Source organism: Numida meleagris, chromosome 1, assembly GCF_002078875.1.
Source record: "Numida meleagris isolate 19003 breed g44 Domestic line chromosome 1, NumMel1.0, whole genome shotgun sequence".
In the NCBI taxonomy this organism is placed as follows: domain Eukaryota; kingdom Metazoa; phylum Chordata; class Aves; order Galliformes; family Numididae; genus Numida; species Numida meleagris.
This window is the reverse complement of record NC_034409.1, coordinates 45008502-45030431: the sequence shown is the minus strand read 5'-3', so window position 1 is coordinate 45030431 and position 21930 is coordinate 45008502. Positions and strand designations below refer to the sequence as shown.

Sequence of the window (21930 nt, the reverse complement as noted above, 5' to 3'; positions counted from 1 at the left end):
GAACTTCTGTAATTTCTCAGTTATTGAGCTTTCTGCCTGTCTACATTTTTCTGCTGATTGCTTGGTTGATGCTGTATCCTTAACAGGGAGCTAGCTTTCCGACAATTTTCTTTATTATAGTCTCTGATGTGGGACTTTCTTCCTATTAATACTTTCCAAAAATGACTTTTTTTGAGCTTCTTGGTAGATGAGGAGGAGAGAGAAAGGGATATGAAATGCCATAGGTTAAGCTAATCTCCCATAAGACTCATTATTTATACCAAATTTCAGTTCTTTTCATAGAATGGTTTGGGTTGGGAGGGACCTTTAAGATCATCTAGTTCTTTTACTGATTTTAGGTTTTTATGTTTCAGTTGTTCAAACCTGAAGATTTAAGACCTTCGCTGAGCAAGAAGGTGAATGGTCGCAATGACAGCTAATGTCAACGAGCTCTGCAAGCACTTCAGGTTTTTTTTTTTTTTGGAATTGGACAGGATGAACAGAACAGGAACTTCAATGGGGGAAAGAGTTAATTTCTGTGCAGTTCTGTATTTGCCTCACGTTTTTCAAAGGCACACTAGTATTCATCATTCTCCTGACTCTAATCTTCTGACTGAATGGTTTTCTGGGTTTGTTTACATTGCTCATCCTTTGCTAGTCTCTGGCCATTTCAGTTTTTAACAGTCCCCTCAACCTTTCATCATTATCTCTATTGATGTGGTGACTATTTTGACATCTGGGGTTACTGAAACAACACAAAGAATGGGTTCTACTCTCTTTCCATGCCAATGTGGCAATGGTCTCTATACATGGCCTTAGTGAAACCTTCTCCACAATGTGGACTGCAGCATGGACTCATTCCAGCTTCCATTTCATTCCACTGCAGGTTCTAATACTGCAGCACTACTTCGAACAACTGAAGCTGTTTATATTAACAAATGGATTATAAGCACAGTAAGTTGTTTGATCCTTCATGTGCTTTTGATGCAAATTCTTCTTTAATTCATTTATTTGTTAATATAAATACCTTAAATAAATTTAGTTTTCTAAGATAGCATGTATTTGCTTCAGTGGATCAGGCCCTATTCTCTAAGTTCATGATGAGTTTTCTCTCCTACACAGTCTGTCAGAGGTGCAGGGCATTTGCTTTCTTTCTCTCAGGAGTAAGATTCAAAATCTACTGTAGGACTGACTTCAAAGCGTTTCTTTCAGTGCAACCTCTGTGGAAATTCAGCCTACTTATGCCAGCAAATCTACAACTGACTGTATTACAGTGTCTTATCTGTTGGAGTCCACAAAGCATTTGATAATCTTCTTCAAAAACAATGCATTTAAGTGTTCCATTTCCAAAGAAGAAGTGAGAAAAACATAATTACTGGAATCCAGTAATCCAGATTTTTTTTTTTTTTAATCAGCCTAAAAAGCTTATCTCACTGATGTGGTAGTGTACTTTTGGGCCATGAGGTCAGTGTTTCTCCTGGAAATATCTGGTAATTGCTTTTGACCTGTAAGCTCTCCTGAGCAGCCTAGCTCATGAGAACTCGTCTAGGGTATTTCAACTGCTCTGATCCACTTGGATAAAGTAAGTTTCTGTGAATCTTTGGGCTTGCTTCCAGAAGAAATGGGACTGACTGGAAGATTCTCTATTCTGCAAGAAAATCTAAGCAGCGCTCTTTGACATACAGGCACTCCTAAAATGAGAGCAAAGTAAAGCTACCAGTTCTCAGCTAGAAAATGAAGAAAGGAGCAAAGAAAGGAAAATATTGAGGATGTAGTTGATAATGACTATGTAAGTCAGTGCAGACTCCACGTAGTCTTTGTAGTATCTGGAGAGAAAAAGATGTCAACAAGATCATAAATATTCTCCTGTACTTCCATCATAAGACAGTTTAGGCCTCAGCTCTTCAAATATTTGTTCACATATTTAATCTTACTGACTTTTCAAATGGTAAAATTTAACATGTAGGCCAGCCTACATAAGAACAAGAAGTGCACTTTTTTTTTTTTTCCCCAAAGTTCATGTCAGCCAAACTAAACTGCAGCAAAAAAAATCAGGGAATGTTTCCAAACCATTGTGTGTAGACTTGCTGGAGGGGTTCCTGAATTGCATCCCTCTGAGTTAGCTGATACTCCTGAGTATCAGAAGTGTGATGGATACACATGGCTTTATTTGAGTTATCTCAAGTGCTTTACAGTGAGCCAAATTTCCATTTTCCAGTAACTGAGTTTTCAGATGGGAAAAAAATATCTTACCCAGTTGTGACAAAACATAGAAAACACAGTTGCTTGAGAGACAAATGAAATCTGTTTTGATTGAGAAACCAAAGTATTTTGGAGGGAGGTAGAGTAGAAGCAGGATGATCATTTCAGTGTAATATTTAGATTTTGTGGGTCCACAAATATATTTCTAATGAAATATGTCTGTATGAAATTTTCCATAATGGCTATCTGCCTTGGATGGAATATTTCTGGAAAAACTTTAAAGACAAAATAGTTAAGCCACTTTTCAAAACCATTTTTAAGAGAAAATATATTTTTCTTTGTAAAAAGTAAAAAAGCCCTCAACCACTCAGTGAATTGCTTGGGGAAGTCTTGTGCCTCTGTAGCTCTGAAATGGCATCCTGAAACATGGCATGCTTTTTCTTCTTTAAAGGAATTATCTTTTTGCCTTCTTTTCCGTTGGACAACTTGGCTGATGTGGGCCAGTGTGAACATTTTGAAAAATCTCTTCACACGTGCTCTACTGAAACTTGTTAAGATTTGGCAGCTAAATTCTCAGAAAATAGGGAAAAGGGACAAAGGAAAAGGAGAAAAAAAAAAAGAAAAGAAAAAAGAGAGAGAAAAGGTAGAAATGGAAGAAAAAAATAAGTAAAAGAAATCTGTTGTTAGCAGATGTACGCTATCTCCAGGGTGTCTTGCTTAAATCAAGACTTTCTCTTATGCATTTTTCCCAGTTGAAGGGAGCTACCCTGCTGCCAAGAGCCCTTGCGGGAGGTAAGGAGATTTCTTTTGACTGTTCAGGTGGTCTGGAAGAGGAGCAGGTTGCCTTGTACAAGGCATGATCAAGAACTAAGGTTCAAGCCTGGTTGTGGTTAAGGGTTACTTTCTCAGATAAAGATCATGAAAGATAAGCTGGAAATACTTGGTGGTGGAAAGGAGAAATATTAGGAGTGGGGAGGAGACCAAAATAAAGCCTTTGGGAAGACCTGAAAAATTAATAAGGATAGCTGGGCTGGGAATGAAGGGTATTTGGATAAAAAATGTGGAGAGGATTGCAACTGCAAATACAGTAGGAGGGAATGTTTTGGTGTTGGAGTGGGAAGCTTGGAACTGAGAGGGAAAACATAGAAGGAATAGGGAAGAGACAGGCAGGAACAGGACAGTTAAGTCAAGGCTTGCAAGTCAGGTCAAGAGCCTATGGTCTTCTCCTGTGTGTTATGGATATCTACAGTCTGGAATGAAATGCCAGGTTCCTTGCTGGCAGCAACCATCTGAGAAACTCACTGCCAGAGTATGTGTGCATTCCTCTTGAGTGTAATCAACTCTCACAAAGAAAATACAATATGAATGTGACATGGCTGCTTGTTGAGTCTGCTGTGCGTGCTTAACAGCAGGCAGGCTGGGAGAGGGTGGGGAAGAGATGTGAGGTTATGTAAGTCAGCCTGCACCTCTGCGCGTTCACATCAATGGGCTGGATTGATGTTGCCCAGGCAGCTTTAATTCTGGCACTTTCATCTTTTTGCATGCTGACTCTGCAACATTAGCATTGTTTTAATGCTCTTCAGGTATGTATGAATAGAATACAGTAGAGATGTGACACAATAGACCATATGCCTGGGCAAAATTAGTTATCTCCAGATCTAGCATGTGACTGGAGGGGTTCTGCAGTACACCTTTTCCCTTCAACTCTTGTTATTTCATGTAGTCATTTAAATTGACAATAAGAAACTGAGAACATTACAATGTGGGGTGAGGAAAGACAGCTTTGTAATGCTGTTTGATTGTTGGCCAAAGCTTCTGCAAGTGTTCCTGTTAGGACATATTACGGTACTATATACAGCATGTTTATATTCTTTCAACATGTTTAAACTTCTCAGTTATAAATTTCTTGTATGTCTAGAATTGCCTGGGAAAGCAAACCTGCACAACCTGCCGTTGTCCCTTTTCCTGGGCAAGGTCAACGCGCCTTCTGTCAGGTCGGTAAGACCTCAGAGGCAAGACTAGAACTCCACAGCAGACTGGGTGTGTTTATAATGGAATGGGATGAATTTGGAGAAAGCTGAGTGATTTATATGAGATGCAATTATAGAAGAGTGATAGTAAGAGATCAAAGGATGTTGATTCAGTTGTATAATTTGGCCTCAAGACTATTAAACATGGGTTGCAGTTCACCAGGGGAATTTTCTTTCTGCTTGCCTGTTCTCCTCCCAGCCAGAGAGGGGGGAAGGGGGATAGGAAAAAACTGTTTTCATTTCTACCAAGCTGAAGCAGAGCTCAAGGGGGAAGTATCTGGAGCATAGCTGTGTGACATACTCCTTTGCTTACCTAGATTTTTTTAAATTCCTTTTCTTCCTACTTTGGAAGGTTTTGTAGCAAACTCTATTAAATGTGAATGTTTATCACACACTGAATTTGGCTTTTTTATCTAACAGCAGGCAAGTTCTTCAAGATGCTTTTCTCCGTGACAGATAACAAAAAGTGTAAATGGGAAAACTTATAGAACTCTTTCTGTTTTAGTGCTAGAAGCATGTGAACAGTGAAACTGCAGAAGTTCAGAAATGCAAATAGGAATGCACTTCATTGTTCCTCCCTCAACATGTTCCAACATGTATCTATTGCCGCAGAATGGAGACTTCCTTCTTGTGTCCTTGCCCAGGAAAAAAAAAAAAAAAGGAAACTAAAAAATACTCCTACATTAAGCTCAGGACAAAAGGAAATAAATTGTGCATAGAGAGGCTGGTGCATACTTAAATTCCTGTGCCAAATGAAGAGTCTAGTAATTTTTCAGTGATATAAATCATGACCAAGATTTCCCCATCACCAATGGAATATGGCTCTTTTAATCCTTTGGAAAGTTAGTTTTATTTACTTTGTCATATCCAGGAGTTTTTAGGACAACTTTGTGCTGTACCATCATCCATGTTGTGCACCCACTGGACCCATGGTATATTGTCCTGCTATTTACAGCAGTAGGAGGAAAAGGGGAAATAATATGGTCTTAAGAGAGTGAAGGTGTGCTTCAGACATTGACTCTGCACAGTTTACAACAAGCACAAACCAACAGAGAATTAAGCAGTGTTGTTCTCCTAAGGAGCTCTTCCTCCCTTGCTAAGGTATTGGCTATTCTCACGGAGTATCACTGCAGGGAGATACACTCTATGTCTTTGTTCAAACAGCATGGGTGAATAACATATGTATTTTGTTCATTGGCTCAAATCTGAAAAGCGAGAGGAGAGCATGAGGAGGGAACAGACTGAGTCAAGCAGAAGAGAAACAATTCAAATTTTAAGATAAATTCAAAACGTTTTATTTAAATTGTGGGATTTTCAGCGTCTTTTTCCTTGTCGGCTGGAAAATTTTAAAACAAAATAATGGCGTTTTGAAAGGAAAAGTAAAAAATTCATTTATAAAAAACTGAATGAACATTTCAGCTTTTCCAGACAAGCCTTCCAATTTTAAAAATGTCAAAATGGAAATGTCAATTGTCTTTTTCTATAACTTTTTAGTCTCTCCCCCATCATGTTGGTGAATCATTAAGTATTTTTTCCCTTAAATTTCCTGAGACAGAAACATACCACAAATACTTGGTCCAGCCATAAACCGAAATAGCCATCTTCTGCTTAGAGGTTGCAAAATGTGAGGTATATTCTTTGCATTTTAGCCTCTGTATATCACAGACCAGTGTGGTTTACATATAGTTAAACTTTCTCTTGCCACAGACTGGAAGACCCTGAGAGAGGTTTGACTGGCTGCCCTGACTGGGTGCTTCCTCCATTATCACTGCATTCTTCCCCACAGAGTGTATGTTTGTTTTGGTGTTATTTGGTTTAGGGTATTAGTTTTATAATGTCTGGAAACTGTAATCTTTGAAAAAGCTCTATCTATAAAAGATGAGCCCAAGAAAGTATTTTTATTCCTATTCATTTGCATCCATCCTGGGGAATATATAAAAATATCTGCTTTCTGCCCACCAGAAATTCCTGTTCTGTGACATGCTCTTCTCCAGTCTCCTCTCAGCTTTATCCAAAAACATTTAATTTCTAGCTGTTATTCTTCTTGTATATGGAAAGCCACTCAAATGTCTTACCGTGACTACTACTGTTTGCTGTATCAGTTCCACACACTAACATGATTTCCTGTAAGAAGAGATGAATATATTAGTTCTGCAGTGAAGTCAGAGAGGGGTGGTGGAAAAGAAAGCCTGACCAGTGTTTTTAAAGAGAATAATCTCAATGGAAAATGCTAAATTGGTTCCATGATATGAGTGTTAGATGTACAGTCTCTCTCTAACACAGGCTCCTGACTTTCTCTTTGGTTTTCTGGCTGGCAATGGATATTGTTGCTGCCACCTGTTTGAAGACAATTGTGCAACTGGGACCATGGAATGATGTCCAGTTGCCTTTTTTAGAATATGAATAGGGCCTTTGAATTTGGCTGTGCTGAGCAGTTTGAGGCTGAATCACTCTGTAGACTTGCCAGAGAAAGTGTTTAGCCTATGGACATGAGCCAAAGCCCACTGAATCTCACAGCAAGACTCTTTTTGGCTTCGGTGGGCTCTGGTTCAAGCTCTGCATGAATGAGAATTTCTTCTCAGGAATTAAATAAAATTCCTTATTTTTAGTTTCTCTTTTTATTTTCCCATAGATTCTCACCTGTACTTTTCCATTTGAATCACTCCTGCTTTGCTCCACTCATCCCTGCTCTGGAGCTGGAGTGTTAGGGATGATGGCAACACAGATGCTCAGTCATGAATAAGGCAGGTACAAGGAGCTGTCTCAGAGCTCAGCTGCCTGAACTGCACTGTACCCACTGTCCACTTTTACTTGCATTTCATTTCTGAATGTGTGCTATTTTGGAATGCCTCAAATGCTGTCGGACTTCAAGCTATTTTGGACGTGAGCATGTCATTTCCTCTCCCTCTGCTGCAATCACAGTTGGATCCTGCAGACATTTCCCATAACAGGCCTCAGTTATCAACGGCAGGAGTTTTAGTGTATTTCCCTTTGCAAAGACTTTTCTTGCCAGATGGGAGTTGTTAGTTGTTTATATCAGGCTATGAGTAATGCCCTTTCGCTAGCACTGTACACATTGCTTTTTTTGACATTTATTCCTTCTGTTGTTATACAATGTTAGCTTTGCAAGTTATAAAGAACAACCTTTTTCCCTCAGGTGTCCTTTTGTGTGCTTTTTGCTCCATTTTTTTTTCAGATCCTCTCTTCCAATTTTGAAGGTAAAATGAATGTATAAAAATAGAAAAAAGAACAACAAACTTTCCCAGTCTCCTACTCACTGCTGTGAGTAGATCCTAGAAATAGATTTGTGAACCCATTTGCCGGTTTCTCAGCTTCCGTTTCTTCTTGAACCTCCTTTATGTCTGTTACAGGACTACTATTTCATTCTGTTTTCCTTGACACTGTTGGACACAACCTAAATTTTACCATCTCCAAGCTCTCCTATTAAATGGTGGGATGAATTCTTTCTCTGCAGACCTCACTCCCTTATAACCCATATAGTAAGACCTTATGTTATGTGTCATTGAGCATTTTCCATGAGAGGAGCCCTCAACCCATGCTTATTCTGAGTATTGACTCTAGGTGTTTGGACAATCAGCCTGAAGTCATATTTTGATCGTGAAGATTTTTCGTGATAACTTTGGCATCTCTCTCATGCTCTTTCACTTCACAGATAGATAGATAGATATTTTTTAATCATTCCATCTGCTTGCTTTCCAAATCTAAAGGGATTTGGATCCCTTTAGACCTGCTAAGAAGATGGGTCTGTTTGAGCTTCCACACTAAGCTAGTTTCACCTTTTTTAACTTTACAAAACTGAATTTGTTTTCCTTGCCCCACTGTACTGAACTAGAACCTCCATGACTTGTTCTTACCCACTTGAGCTATCTTTTACAGACTTCTAAGAAACAGCCTTTAACAACAATAAAACCCTTTAACCATAAATATATGGGTAACATCTGTACTCTGCACTCTACAGTGGTGGTAATTTAGGAGAAACTTGGCAGAACTTCTAATCTGATCCTAATTATATGGTTGCCCTTTTGCTTTTAGCCACTGCTTTGGAGTGTCCACCACTTAGGAGTGCTGAAGGCTTTGTGAGAATGCACAAAGAAAGAAAAAACTGCTGTTAAGACTCTGTGTTCTCTCTAGCAATAACTCAACCACGGAAAAAATAAAGGAAAAATGTACCCTCAGGTATACTTTCCTTGATGCACATAAATTCAAGTCCCATGAAAATGTTTATTCGTAAATAAGCAGCTTGGTTTAGTCTTGTTTCTCAAGATTATCTGGTTGTGAGTTAGAGTCTGCACTCGGTAATAAGTGAAAAACAAGTTTGATCACTGGAATTCTGTTATTTTCATCTGCAATATTATGCAAGATCAAGGTAACTAATTTTGTTGCCAGCTGGAGCTGCAGGGTAACAGGTTGCTGCTGGTTTTCCCTGTAGACAACAGTAAAGAACACATTTTATGTCAAAGTAATTGCACTAACAGGTGCTGTTGAGCAACTGTGTTTTGGTTGCGACACTCTTGTGGCTCAGCACTTACCACAAATGTTTATATAAAAAAAATTCAGTTCTGCTTTTAAATTCCTATTCAAACTGACAAGAAAGAACAGGGTAAACAAGAGTGAAGCAATGACTACAGTTTAAAAACTAGAAAGTCCCTTTCCCACTTCTGGTGGTTGAATACTGCTGTCCTATCAAAAGTCCTTCCTTTGGCACTTACCACAGCGACTGTTAGCAGACTTCCAGGGCTGGCAACATGAAGACCTGTAAGAACTGAGTGAGATTCTTGCAGTGGGATACATGGTGATGTGATTATGCCACATATTTGGGGAATAATGTAATTTCAGGCTCCAAACACCAGGCACTGTTGCACAGGCAGTGGGCCTTTTCACTCTTGCCTTCGTAGTGTACCCAGCTGCAGAGCAGTCAATGAGAGGAGCAGTGCTATGTGGGCTGGAGCCGAGTGCCCAGGAGCCTGCAGCATTTTGGAGCAGGGCAATTTCAGTGAGCTTAGAGAAGGTCACTTCATGCCCCCCTAATTTTTTGAACACATTTAAGCTAACTGCTAAAATAATCACGTGTTTTGTGCCAGACTTGTGACTATTTAATTTGAGCTTTTCAAAGCTGTGGACAGCTGGGGAGAAGGGCACTGCAGATTAAATGTATGAATTGAACCAGTGCATGCCAGAGATGAAAGCTTCATGTGAGATGCGCAAGAGTGTGTTTACGACGTTGTAGGTATATATAGTGATGCAATGGCACTGATCTCCTGGCACTGATCTCCTAAAGATGGACTAAAGATGGGAAAAGTGGCTTTAGCTATCTCAGTGTCCCCATAAAACCAAATCGTATCTTATTCAAACTCAGGTATCTATTCCAAAATTCAATATATATATATATTTTAAGTTAAATATTTATGCCTGTAGCTTGCACAGTTCTTTGAATCTAAAAGAATCAGCGCTTCCTAACAAAATATGCTGAGAACAGTCTGGAGATTGTACTTCCATCTCTCCTTCTAGATACATCTCATGCCTACAGCCTCCGGGCCTTTTGGTTTGTCTTAGCAACTTTCTCAGATATTCTTTTCTGGTCTTAGCATGGATAGATGATTTCTGGGAGGACTGCAATATTTGACAAGACCCATTCTTTCTTCAGTCTCTATTTCCTCAATCTTTTCCTTCCTGGAGACATTGTCTTTGCTTACTTGTGGGGTTTCTCCAAATCCTCCAATAGCTCCCTTTCCTCCACCTATATCCACCAGGCTTATTTCTCTGAAACTTATTTCTCTGGACTTACAGTCCAGTTACTGTATCTTAATTAACTGTTCATCATTACCACAGCAAATGTATACATGCATGTTCAGCATCACAGCCAAGGCTTTGTATGCACAGCTGTCTAAACGTCAGAGAATATGGGCTAAGATAATTCATGTTACTTCACATTCTGTAGGGTTGAAGAGTGTCTATGGTTATCAAAGCAGTCTGGACCCTATATACAACTCATCCTGTGTTTTGGCATCCTAAGATTTCCCTGTTCTCATTCCCTTCACTCCATTCTGATTGTGATGAGTAATTCTTTTTTCTTTTGTACTAGTGTAGTACCACTGCCAACCATAGTGTAGTACCAACTGCTATGCCATAAATTGCATGATCCCACTCCAAGCCCCTTTGCTTCCACTCTTATGAAAATGAAAAACACTTTAATGGTATGGAGGGATACTTGTGCATGGATTTGGAGGCCTCCTCTTGCTTTGGTTTGCTCAGTGCCTTTACACTGATGTTACAGATAGATTACTATTGTTTAGCACTTTTAAGAACATGGGGTTTTATATTTTTTTTAATAAAATCTCTTTCTTACACGATGCCCATACTACAAGTGTCAATAGCATTCACATTTTTTTTATCTCTCCATATTCCTTTTTTTGTAAACAGCCTGATGAAACCACTGAAGTTGGCACATGTTTTAACTGAATAGCCACAGTGTTGTGCTACTATGCAATACTTTCCCCATCCTCTTTCCCCACCCCAGATGTCACGTTCCCTTACATGGACATGTCCAAAATGTGGTGAGCCACTCCTGGCAGAGACAGAGTTGGGCTGCAGATGGGAAGCAAATGAGGACAACTGTCTCTGAGGACAAAGCTGCTGTAGTCAATGGGCTTTCCTTCTTTGTGACTCTCTCAAAGCTTTCAGGACCACTTCAGCCTACAAAGACATAGTTTGTCTTGGTCACTTTTTGAGCACTTGATTACATATAATAAGATTTTTATTTTTCTGTGTAATAAGGTTAATGTGGATACAACATTTTTTTTTTTTTTGCTCTAGCAACTCCTCCTTGCCTTCAATTCCAGAGAGGAAATCCAAAAATTTAGATTTACTGGCAATGTTAGAAGACATTTGGATAAAACTGGGGTTTATCTGAAGTGATTATCTGAACTAGATGAGAAGAAAGCAAACAGATTTGGTAATTTCATGTAAGGATACTAAGGGATCTAGATATGAAACTCTAACTTTTGAGATGTGAGACTATGTGGTAACAAAGTAAAAACGGATGGTGCACCTGGGATAGATATGTCTTTTCAATTCATTTTTGCATTTCCCTGAAATGAGAGGGCTTGTTTTCTGCAGGGTGACATGGAAGCTGTCATCTCATTGTAGAGCACCACGGGCAGTGAAAGGAGATACAAACTGCTCTTTTCATGAGTTGCTGGCTGTTCCTTCTGCCATTCACTTGGCATGGGAGAAAAAAAAACAGCCTGATGGAAGGGCAGCATTTTGTCTACTGTTTTGTTAAGAAAAAATACCTGCAAACTATAACTCAGCAGTTTTGCTGAAAATGCAAGTGAAGAACAGGAGGTGATTTACTTCAGTGAAGCTGAAGAACTGTGACTTCCTGCAGCAGGAAACCACCTCCTACTGAAAGAAGCTTGGAGGGCAACATCTAACCCAGAGCAGGACTGCTGGTGGCCAGAAAGAGTGTTTAAGGGGGAAGGAAAGGGCGAGAGGGAGCAAAGCAGGGCTGATTCTGGTACAAATGGCTGCTTTTGGGTGGTACCAGCTCTGGGTTTCTCTAGGTGGGAGCAGGGCTGGCTGGAACATGGGCTGCCTGTACTAGAGGTCTCTTGCTCAGCTTACAAAACTGCTTCAGATGACACCACGGGCAGCATGGCACACTGATGCTACCAACCCTGCTTCACAGCCCGGCTGAAGGGCTGCTGTGTGCTCCTGGATGCTCCCCATGCTAAGGCTTTCTGTCACAACCAAAAACTACCAGAAGGGAGAAAAGCTCTTTTCTTTTTGGTAAAAAAAAAAGATCTAGGTATGTAGCATCTTACTGATTCTTTCAAAAAAAAAAAAAAAATCCAGTAGAAAACAACTTCTATAGCCAAGAGTTTGCCACCTGAGTTGAAATCCAACTGAAAACTCTTTTACGTAGAGCAGAGATCACCTCACCTGTCTTTAACTACTGCTCTTATTTATGATCAGACTGCTCAGAAAAAAAAAGAGCTGCCTGCTGCCTGCTGCCTGTGGTGTGGTTTGGCTGCAGCTGGGCCATGTGCTGTGCGCTGTGCATCTCCCCACCTGCACCATGCAGCTTGCTGTGGTAGGCTGCTGTGCTCTTGGGCACCGATACTCTTTGCATCCCTGGTGGCAGCTGCCAGTTGCTTTCAAATCCCATGGAGAGTCTGGTGGTGGTGGTGGAAGGAAGGAGAAGGAGAAGGAGAAGGAGAGGAGGGAGGATTCACCCTCAAAAAGGCTGTTTCTGTTTAACTCCATGCAAACTCAGCTGCCACACACCATCATGCAAGAAGTCTTCCTGAAAACACGGCAGTACTTTCACAGCCCCTTCCAAACTTTCCTTGGATGAAGCTGAACTTGGCCCTTGCTCAGGAGGAGTGGTTGAGCATTTTTTAAAGCTGTTGTTCCTTAACAGAAAGGCTCTTTTCCTAACAGAAAATAAAGGCCTTACATTGCCAACCTTTCTGCCTGCAGACGGGAATTATAAATGGCTTCAACATTTTGCTTGTGTCTGCCCACACCGACAATGATTGTTAAAAATTAGCTCCAGGTCTGCAGCTATTCAGATATGTAATGTTTATATATCTGTTTTCCTCTCAGTGTCCAGCCCCATGGCTTTCTCACAAACTCTGCTTTCTTTACCGTGCAGGGTGGAAATGCACACTCGCTGTCATGAGACTACTGGTAAAATATCAACCAGAGCAGCAGCAACCAGGTATCTTGAGATGATGCAATCCATAGAAATCACTCTGAGATGTTAACTTGGGGCTGGGAGGGGAGTGGAATAGCAGATGCACTTTTGTGGTACTTAATATACAGATGGCATTTAAGGCTTTCAACTGTTTTTTTTAAAACCTGATCTGATTTTCTAATTTCTAAACTTTAAATTCCAGCCAAGGACATCTCTGAGCTAAGAAAAAAAACAAAGATCTTTTCCCATCGAAATCCAGGACAGGTGACAATCACAAACTTATTTTCATACAACTACAATACTAACAGAGCCTCCTGCTCTACCCTCTTTCCTCCCCTCCAGCCAACTGTGCATTTACAGAAAGCGAGGCTGGGTTGATACAGGGGGCTTGATTCCATTCTCATGAGCAGTGATGACATATTAGGAGGAACACTACAAGGTCCTGAGAGTCTGCACCACGCTGAAAATTGAAAGCTGTGGACTATGACATGTGCTGCTGTTTCAAAGCAGCAGGGAGGAGTGTGGCAGTCCTGCCCAGCTCTGTGGCTGGCCACCCCTTGTCACGCAACAGTGCAGAAGCCAGAAAGTATTCACATGCTCTCTACTTACTTACAGAAGTAAGAATGGCCGTGGTGTTTTGTTCTTTGACTTTTCCTCAGCACTAATTTGCTTTAACCCTTGGACTTTACTTATCTCCTTGACAGCCAGTTCATTTTTGACAAATAAAACTTCAGTTTTATCCGGAGCAAGTCAATTTTCGGTACCAGTTGCTGGGCTAAAAATGCTACAGGTCTCTGCACGAATCACAAGGAGACAAAAGACATCTCAGATTTCATGCCTGTTTATGGTAGGGCTAATATCAAGTCCTTTAGACAGCAAAACACATTAGCTCAAAACTCAAAGGACTAGAAAAAATTACTTTGCCTGATTAGCTTCAAGATGACATGTCTGAAAACATCAAACAAAAATCAGCCTGCTTTTGAAATTTGTTTCCAGTTATAGAAAATGACCTTCTTAATTCCCAGCAGCATCACATCCTAACTTAAAAGAGCTACCCTTTCCTCTCACATCCACAAAGGTGCTCCCACAGACTGATGTGTTTGATAGTACTGATGGAGATCCCTGCTGAAATCCTCCCATCCATGTTAAGAGGGATAGGGATCTTAACAACCTTTTTGGGAATGATCTTAACAACCTTTTTTTTTGGTGTGTGTGGCAGATCCTCCCAATAGAGGCAAGTTATCTGTGGGATGAAGATGACTCCTTCTGTGCATGATATTTTGGCACTGGAGCAGTCCACATCCCATAACAGAAGATTTTTCAAACAGTTTTTCAGATATTTCAAAATCTTCTGGCAGAGTCTGCATTTGTTTCCAGAGAATCACAAAGTCGCAGAATGGTTAACACTGGGAGAGACCACTGGTTGTCTTCTGGTCCAGCAGGACCAGATGAGCAGGGGCTCATCTGCGTTACATGAACCAAAGCATGTACTGTTACCATAGCAGAGAGGTAATGAGTGGCCTCATCCCAGACTCAAATAGAGGCAGAGCACAGGTCTACTGGCACTGTCTACCAAACTGGTAGACAGCAGCTTCTATAATTTTTTTTTTTTTTGCCCTGTTATCTTCCTGGAGGACAATGCACTCCTCTAGGAAGAGAGCTAGAAAGCCATCTCTGCCAGACCTAGAATTGGGTCTCAGAATTTTAGAAGCCCAAAGGCAAAACATTTTTCCATTGCAAGGAACGGACGTTTCTCCACTTGCTTCCACCAGGGACCAGCTATTGGAGCATGTATGTGTACCATGATGCACCTGCTCTTACTGCTTTATATTTCAAGAAAAAATACACTAATCTGAATAAAAGTTATTGTTAATAGGTTCTACTATTTTTGCTGAGTGTTCAGTGCTTGAGATTTGTGCTTTTTTTTGCTGAGTCTTGAGTTCTTTCTTGGTTAAACTTTATTTGGTTGACAGGGGAATATGAACAGATGACTTCTTGCCTGTCATCCTTCCCCTCTGTTGGGGACAACCTTCTTGCTCCAAAAGGGAAGACAGGAAAAGGGAACTGGAGGATTCCCATGTTATTGCATTAGTAGTGGATGATTGTGCTCAGAGGTACTTTGAGGTTTCAGGGATATCCCTAGCATACACATAATGAGCAGGGGTAACTGAATCTCATCTTGCCAATATTAAAGCAGAATTTAGTACATAACAATGATTTTTTCATATTATTGTTTAATGTCTAATTCTGCTGTTTGATAACTCTCTAGAAGTCGAGTTCTCACCTCTGTGGGAAATGGGAGATTATCAAGAACATATTTGATATAACCTGGCACCGACAAGCACTGAGAATGTCAGAGCTGAGATTCCAATGTATTCAGTGTTGCCTTGTAGATATGCACCTAAATTTCTTTCTCTGTTTTGCTCATGCAAAGAAGTGGAGTACTGAATGGACAGGAGTCCCTATCTTGGTCTTGCATGGGCTCTCAGTCGAGGAGGTAGGAGGCAAGATGCTGTTATCTGCAGAGGAAAGTAAGAAGTTATTCAAGACTAGGCAAATATGAAAAATAAACCAGTGGGTATTTCCTTTCAGGGCTGTGAAGCCCAACAGAACTACTTTAAACTGGGTAACCTTCTCTCCAGCCTTTGCAGCAATTTCAAACAGGCGACCTTAGCTCATACAGATTTTAATAGACCAAATTCATATAAGGAGGCAAAGCAGCAAGACTATTCCAACAACATGAAGTTTACACACTGTAAAACAAGCAGCCAGTGTTTGTTTTTTTTTTTTTTTTTACAGTGACTATTCTGTTTGGTTTTTTTATCCCCTTTGGCAAAAATATAAATGGACAGGATTTTAGAACCAAGACAGCAATACACTTCTCTCAGATTCTTTACAACCGATATTCTGATATTTGCCCATTCAGGATAACCAGGTCAATTGTTTTTGGCACATATCCACAAGCATCAGTTCCTCTGTCTGGTAAATGCTGTTTTTGTAGCAATCGGCAGGGCTGCTGTCTAGTCCACTTCCAAAACATCCTGGTGGAAAACAAAGAGCAGATTTAGCAAAACAGCAGAGTGTACTTGGAGAAAGAGCCACCGTCTGAGGCAGGTGATTGCATGCACGTAAATGAGTACAGTGCACTGGTAAAAATATCTACAAAGGCAATAAATAAGTCTGGTTTACAATAGGTGGAATTCCTTCCAATATTACAGCTTAAAATAGGACCTATGATATATAGTTTGACAGCAACCTTCAGCACAGAAGTAAATTTCTTCTGATGACTTGCTTCAGTTTTAAGCTTATCCTTGAAATTTATCTGTCAAATCTTAGCTACAACATCCAATATTTAATTTGAAGGAATATAGCTGCTTTACATGTTGTGTGTGGTGATGCTTCTGTACAGTTATCAGAAATGCAATGCCTAAAACAATCAATTCACAATGAAATAATAATGCTAAATTCGTACTTAATTTGCAATCATTATACAGATATAAATATAAACAAAGACTGAGAACTCACTAAGCTTGGAAGGATGTGTGCTTTAACTTTTAGCCCTGAAAAATGTGCAGACCTCTTTTGATAGTAGCTTGTTGTACTTGAGATGCTCAAGTAAATGATTACCAGCGTTTTTCTAAGCCACTTTGTAATTTTTTTTCATTGAAAGAGGTTATCAGATTTTAGTTTATAGAAGATGTCAGAGGATGAAATAAATCCATGTTCCAAGGACCATAAAAACAGCTGGTTTTGCATTTAAATTTTAGATATGGTATCAAAACAAGTTTGGTATCAAACTCTGAATACTATATTTGCATTAGTAATCTAATGATCTAAATCATGCTTACATGATGCTGCACTTGAAACTGGTCATTACAACTCAGGCAAGAGATCTTGGAACATTGCTCCGCCAAAATTAACTCAGTGTGTAGCATGGCCAAATAAGTCATCAAAATGTTGGGCATCATCAGGAAGGATACTGGGAGGAGAACAGGAGCTATGATTTTCTGCTCTTTAAAACCCAGTGTGCTCCCATCTTAACTACTGTGTGCAGTCCTGGTGTCTACATCTCACTAAGGATTTAGTGGAGGTGGAGAAGGCACAGAAAAGGGCAGCTAATATGATCAAGGCGATGGAGCAGCTGAATAAAGAATGGAGATTGAAAAATTTGGAACTGTTCAGTCTGGAAAAGAGAAAGTTGAGGTATATGTTAAATTCCAGGTGATAGATACATTGAATGTGGAACTGTGTGTCTGCACTACATGATGAAATTTGTAAATCAGTTTAAAATTAGCAAAAGAAAACATTTATTTCTACTGCAGGTGGTGAACATCTTCAGCTCGCTGCAGGTGGTATCAGCTGATTGAGAAAGAGGAAAGACACATTCATGGATGCTAGAGGCAAGAGGCAAGGAGGTGAGGAAGTGCAATGTGACATCCCTAAAAGAGGAAAGAGGCAGCAGTGTCCTCACTCCTGTGCGGCTGTCAAACAGTACCCGTGTTTTCAACGCTGAAGGAAGAATATCGTGCAACATGGAGCAGTGGTCTTACTCAGCGGGACACTTGTTTGCTTTTATGCTTTAAGGCTGCTCTCTGCACAGAAGAGAATTTTGGTGCTAGTTGCATGACTTTAAAGCAGAAACTGAACAAGCTGATGGTGCGGCAGGATGGATTACTGAAATAGTAGCTGGAACTTTTCCCTCTAGGAAGGGAGAACATTCCTGGAAATGCAGTTTTTTACAAACAACAGACTTTCCCCCATTTTCTCACCATTGTTTTGAAACGTTAAGTAGTGACACATAAACCATCCAACTGTAAAGAGAGAGATGTCACAATACCATATGTCTCCATAAAATACAGATAAAAGTGTATCCTGTGTGAGTAGATAAGTCCTTATGGAATATTTTCCTTCCTGTTCTTTTTCATGTACTTGCATTGGTTTTGGTAGGTGAACAACACTATACCTACAAGTTCTTGTCTTCCATTTGCCATCAAATCTACCTACAAACCTGGTCTAGTTGATGGTGTCCCTGCCTATAGCAGGGGAGTTGGAGCCAGGTGATCTTAAAGGGCCCTTCCAACCCAAACCGTTCTGTGATTCTGTGATCTCTTGTAAAAGCCATCCAGGCTCATCTCCCTGAATCTCAAGCAGTTCTGTGAAAAGCGTTGCCTATCCTTGGTATAAAAGAAGAACAACAACCAGAAGAGTGAAGTAGTCCAATTCATGAGTACCCATTAAAGTCTTTGTTGCTCAGATGTCTTACGATATCATTTCCAGACCTTTGTCCTTGCACTTCATACTAGTCAGAATTGAGGCTTGTTGTTTCTGGGCAAATAAAATCACATTGTCCTTTTATGTGATTCCCATAGCAGAGTGAGAGCTACTAGAGTGTGAATTGTTTGTTCATGAGCTTTTTCCATGCAAAAGGTACACATGGCCTTTTCCTTTCTTTCCCTCGTGCACACTGAAACACTTGCTAAATAGAGGTCAATCATCCTAGAATTTTCTCTCAGCTGCCCTATAAATAATAAATAATAAACTAAGCTGTGTGAAGCTAGGCATGAAGGATACTGGTGGTTTGCTATTAATCTTTCAAGCAGTAGCCAGCTATATCTTGCCAATTGTTGTGTGGTTTCCTAGATAGATTTTATGGTTGTCTTACTGGATACCTTGTGTGTTCACATTGTGCGAGGACCATTAAGCTCATTTCAGGTGAGATGCTTATGTGTTTGGTGACAGAGACCAGCTGAAGGCAATACAGTCAGCTACCAGTGCAGCTGACCTGGATTCTTAACGTTTGTTATGTTTTTTCAGACTTGCCAAAGACCCTAGACTTTGCAGTTTCCTATTTCCAGCCTGGTGCCAAGTGCTATTCAACTACCTCTCTCAGCAGAAACCCAGAGTTATGAATCCATATGCTATTGCTTCCAACTGCAAATATCCTAACACAGTGGTTTCCAGTCTATGGCGCACTGATGCAGAAATCATACTCTGTGGTCAATGTCTATGTGGTAAAGAGCTATTTGAGACACTAACTTCAAAAGAGAACAGCTTACTGTTCTGAGCCAAAGATGTCTCAAAAAAAAAAAAAAAAAAAAAAAGTGTATTCATAAAGACCGGGCCTTCATTTGTGAAATTTCTCACACTATTCAAATCTTTAGTAGAAAATACCAGGTGAACAGAAAACTGAAAACCTTACAAACCTCAACAGTATTCTTCCTGCTTGATATTTGGGTTTTTTTTTGTGGTTTGGGGTTGTTTTTTTTTGTTTTTTTTTAAATTTGTTTTGGTTGCTGACAATATGACAGTATTCTGCTTTTTGTCTGATATGTTAGGTGTTGACAAATAATTAGAACTGGCTACTCTATCAGCCGTGGGGGTAAAGCCCTGCTGAAGACCCTCAGCAGACCCCAGTGCCCACTGACTTTCCTGATTCTGCTCTTCCTGAGACAGCTTTGCTGCAGCTGAGCTGAACAGGAAAATAGCAACAAGACTGTAAGGTATGTCTGTGACAGAGCAGCTGTCAAAGTGCAGCACTACATGTTGCGTATTTCTTTGTAGATCTGCCAAGAGCTGGCACGCTGAATAGATAAATCTATGATTCTTAGAGCAATGCGTCACAGTGGCCTCGGACAAAAGATCTCTGGGTCGAAGTGTGGCAGCTGCTGCAACCCTTTGCTTTCCAGGCTCAAGATCTGTTTTATTGTATTTCACAGAGATATTTGTGTAACCCAGAAGCAGTCATGAAAGAGACAGGGTTTCTGCTGGTACATGAACTGAACTCTTGTTTACCATTTGGACAAATCCTACCTTTGGATAAGCCTTTGGACATGGTATCCTAAACTACAGTAAATCCAGTGAAGGCAGAAAGTGGCCATCTGGACTCCACAGGTGAGATTTATCCATGAGCCAAAGCTAACATAAATCTCAGACTTATGCCTTTCTTTGGAATTTCAGCAGCGCTCTGCAGAGCCAGCTCCAGGCTTCTTGGCAATGCTGGCCAAAGAAATAAATAATTTTAAAAATGCCTCCTGCCAGGGAGCAGAGCTAGAGACAGGATGGGCCTGGAATTGAGAAATATGGGGAGCCGCTCTCACTTCTGTCAGAAGGGCAGGGGGTGGCCGTGCCTGCTGCCGCCAGACATCCTCCCCAGCGTGCTCTCCGGCTTTGCAAAGGGAGCAGAAACAGGAAGCTGGCTCCAGCAAAGCTGCAACTGCCAAGGATGTTGTGTCACTGCCCGCGGTTATTGCCAGGCTTTGCTCACAGTCAGAAAACTGAGCTGTGCCAACTTGAAGACAGTGGCTCTCACAAGGCTGAATTTCACCCTGCCCATACACAGGTGCTCTTCCTACATCACGCGTGAAAGGATTTTGCGGCACTGAGGTTTAGCTTGTGTTTCGAGCATGGGTTTTTCTGTTGGTGGGAAGCAGCTTTTCCTCTTCAGTTTTGTCATTCTGTAGAAGTACACATGGCCATTGTCTGCGTGAGCACAGACACTGGACCATGACTTGCAAGATCTGAGCTCATTTCCTGCATCAAGCCACAGATTTTATGCATGACCTAAGGAAGTTACTTCGACTCATCCAGGTATCACTTCTCCAATCGTATGAAGCTTTCAGCTTCAGTGGAGTTGTTATAATAACTCCACTTAGATGTGAAGGTCTAATAGCAGAAGCCATAATGAAGACATTGTGGTTACCTAGCAGGCTCAGTGCAACCACTGTTGGTTTCACTGGAAGCTGCTATGAGTTTAGAAATTGTGTCCCTCTGATTTTTTCCCACATAAACCCTAGAAGTTTGAGCCAGTGACTACAATGTGGGCCACTGACAGTTTAGCAACAATGTTCTGCCCCTCCTTGCTAGAATCAATGAGATTAAAATGCTGCAAAATTTTCCAAGAGAGTTGAGCTGTCAGCACTGAGTGGCAATTCACAGGACCAACACTAAAATTAAACGATGGTCAGGGTTTATTATTCTGAATGGAGAAGCAGACAAGTGGCAGAAGGCGGGTGCCTGGGGCCATGTGATGCTGAGAGCAACTGGAAGAAGTGTCTTGGGCATTTGTCCAGACTGGTGGTGTCGTGACCCTTGGAGCTCATTGGGTAAGATGTCTGCAGTTTCTCAAGATATCTCTTCTCGCTATCACTGTATGTTTTCTTTTGCTCTCTGCTGGCTGGATCTGCTCCTCCCTGCCTCCCCCTTTCCCAACCAGCAAAAGCTGTATTCTCTGCACCTGCAGTGTGTGTCTTAGAGGTGACATGTCCCTCCCTCTGTGCTGCTGGTGAAGGAAAACTGCTGTCCCTCAGCAGGGCCATCCCAAGTACATCCTCCTGTTAGGTCCTGCGTCACAGTGGATGGTTGTGGGTGGGGAGATCAGGTGTTCGTGGACAGGGAAGAGATCAGGAGCTATGGACAGGGGTCTTGGGTGGAAGCCATCTCCTTGGCTCAGAAAGCCCTGCTCATTTGTCCACCTTTGTCCTCTTGGTGCTGACTGTGTTGATGCAGGGCAAGATCCTGCTCATCTACACCACTGGCCTTTCTAGTAAGATAATAATGCCTGTCTTATCCAAGTCATTGTGCCTACACATAAAATGTAGAGGTTTTGGACTACTTTGATTTCCATGAGCTGTTTCTACAAAAACGTCCAAAGGAAACTTGTCTGGGGGCAAATACGTTGTCCTCATGATGCAAAGAAACATCTTGTTTGCTGAATAAGCTATTGGTAGTGGAGGGAAAGAGAGAGGATTCATAGCTAACAAACTATTTCTAACAAAATCTAAATTTTGAGGAACACTTTTTGTCAAGGCCTTTCATATCACACCATAAACTAAGCTGTAGATGTCTCTTATTGTATAGATATTAAAATTTCCTTATAGAAAGATTTCCCCTCACTTAGTGATCAGGGTGGGACAGGATCAGAGCTCTTCTGAAACCTGCTACATGTGCAACCCCCCTGGTAGGACTATTTAAGCAGTCAGCATCATAAAGCATCCCTCAGAA

General features: G+C 40.9%; 1 long non-coding RNA gene across 2 annotated transcripts; it reads left to right on the top strand.

Moving 5' to 3' along the window:
- LOC110404016 lies at positions 456–17830 on the top strand. Of its 2 annotated transcripts, XR_002442219.1 has the most exons (3): positions 456–3764; positions 12889–12954; positions 17253–17830. It is a non-coding gene; the product is annotated as an uncharacterized LOC110404016 (long non-coding RNA). The 2 variants fall into 2 exon arrangements; XR_002442107.1 differs by lacking the exon at positions 456–3764 and having other exon boundaries at positions 3781–12954.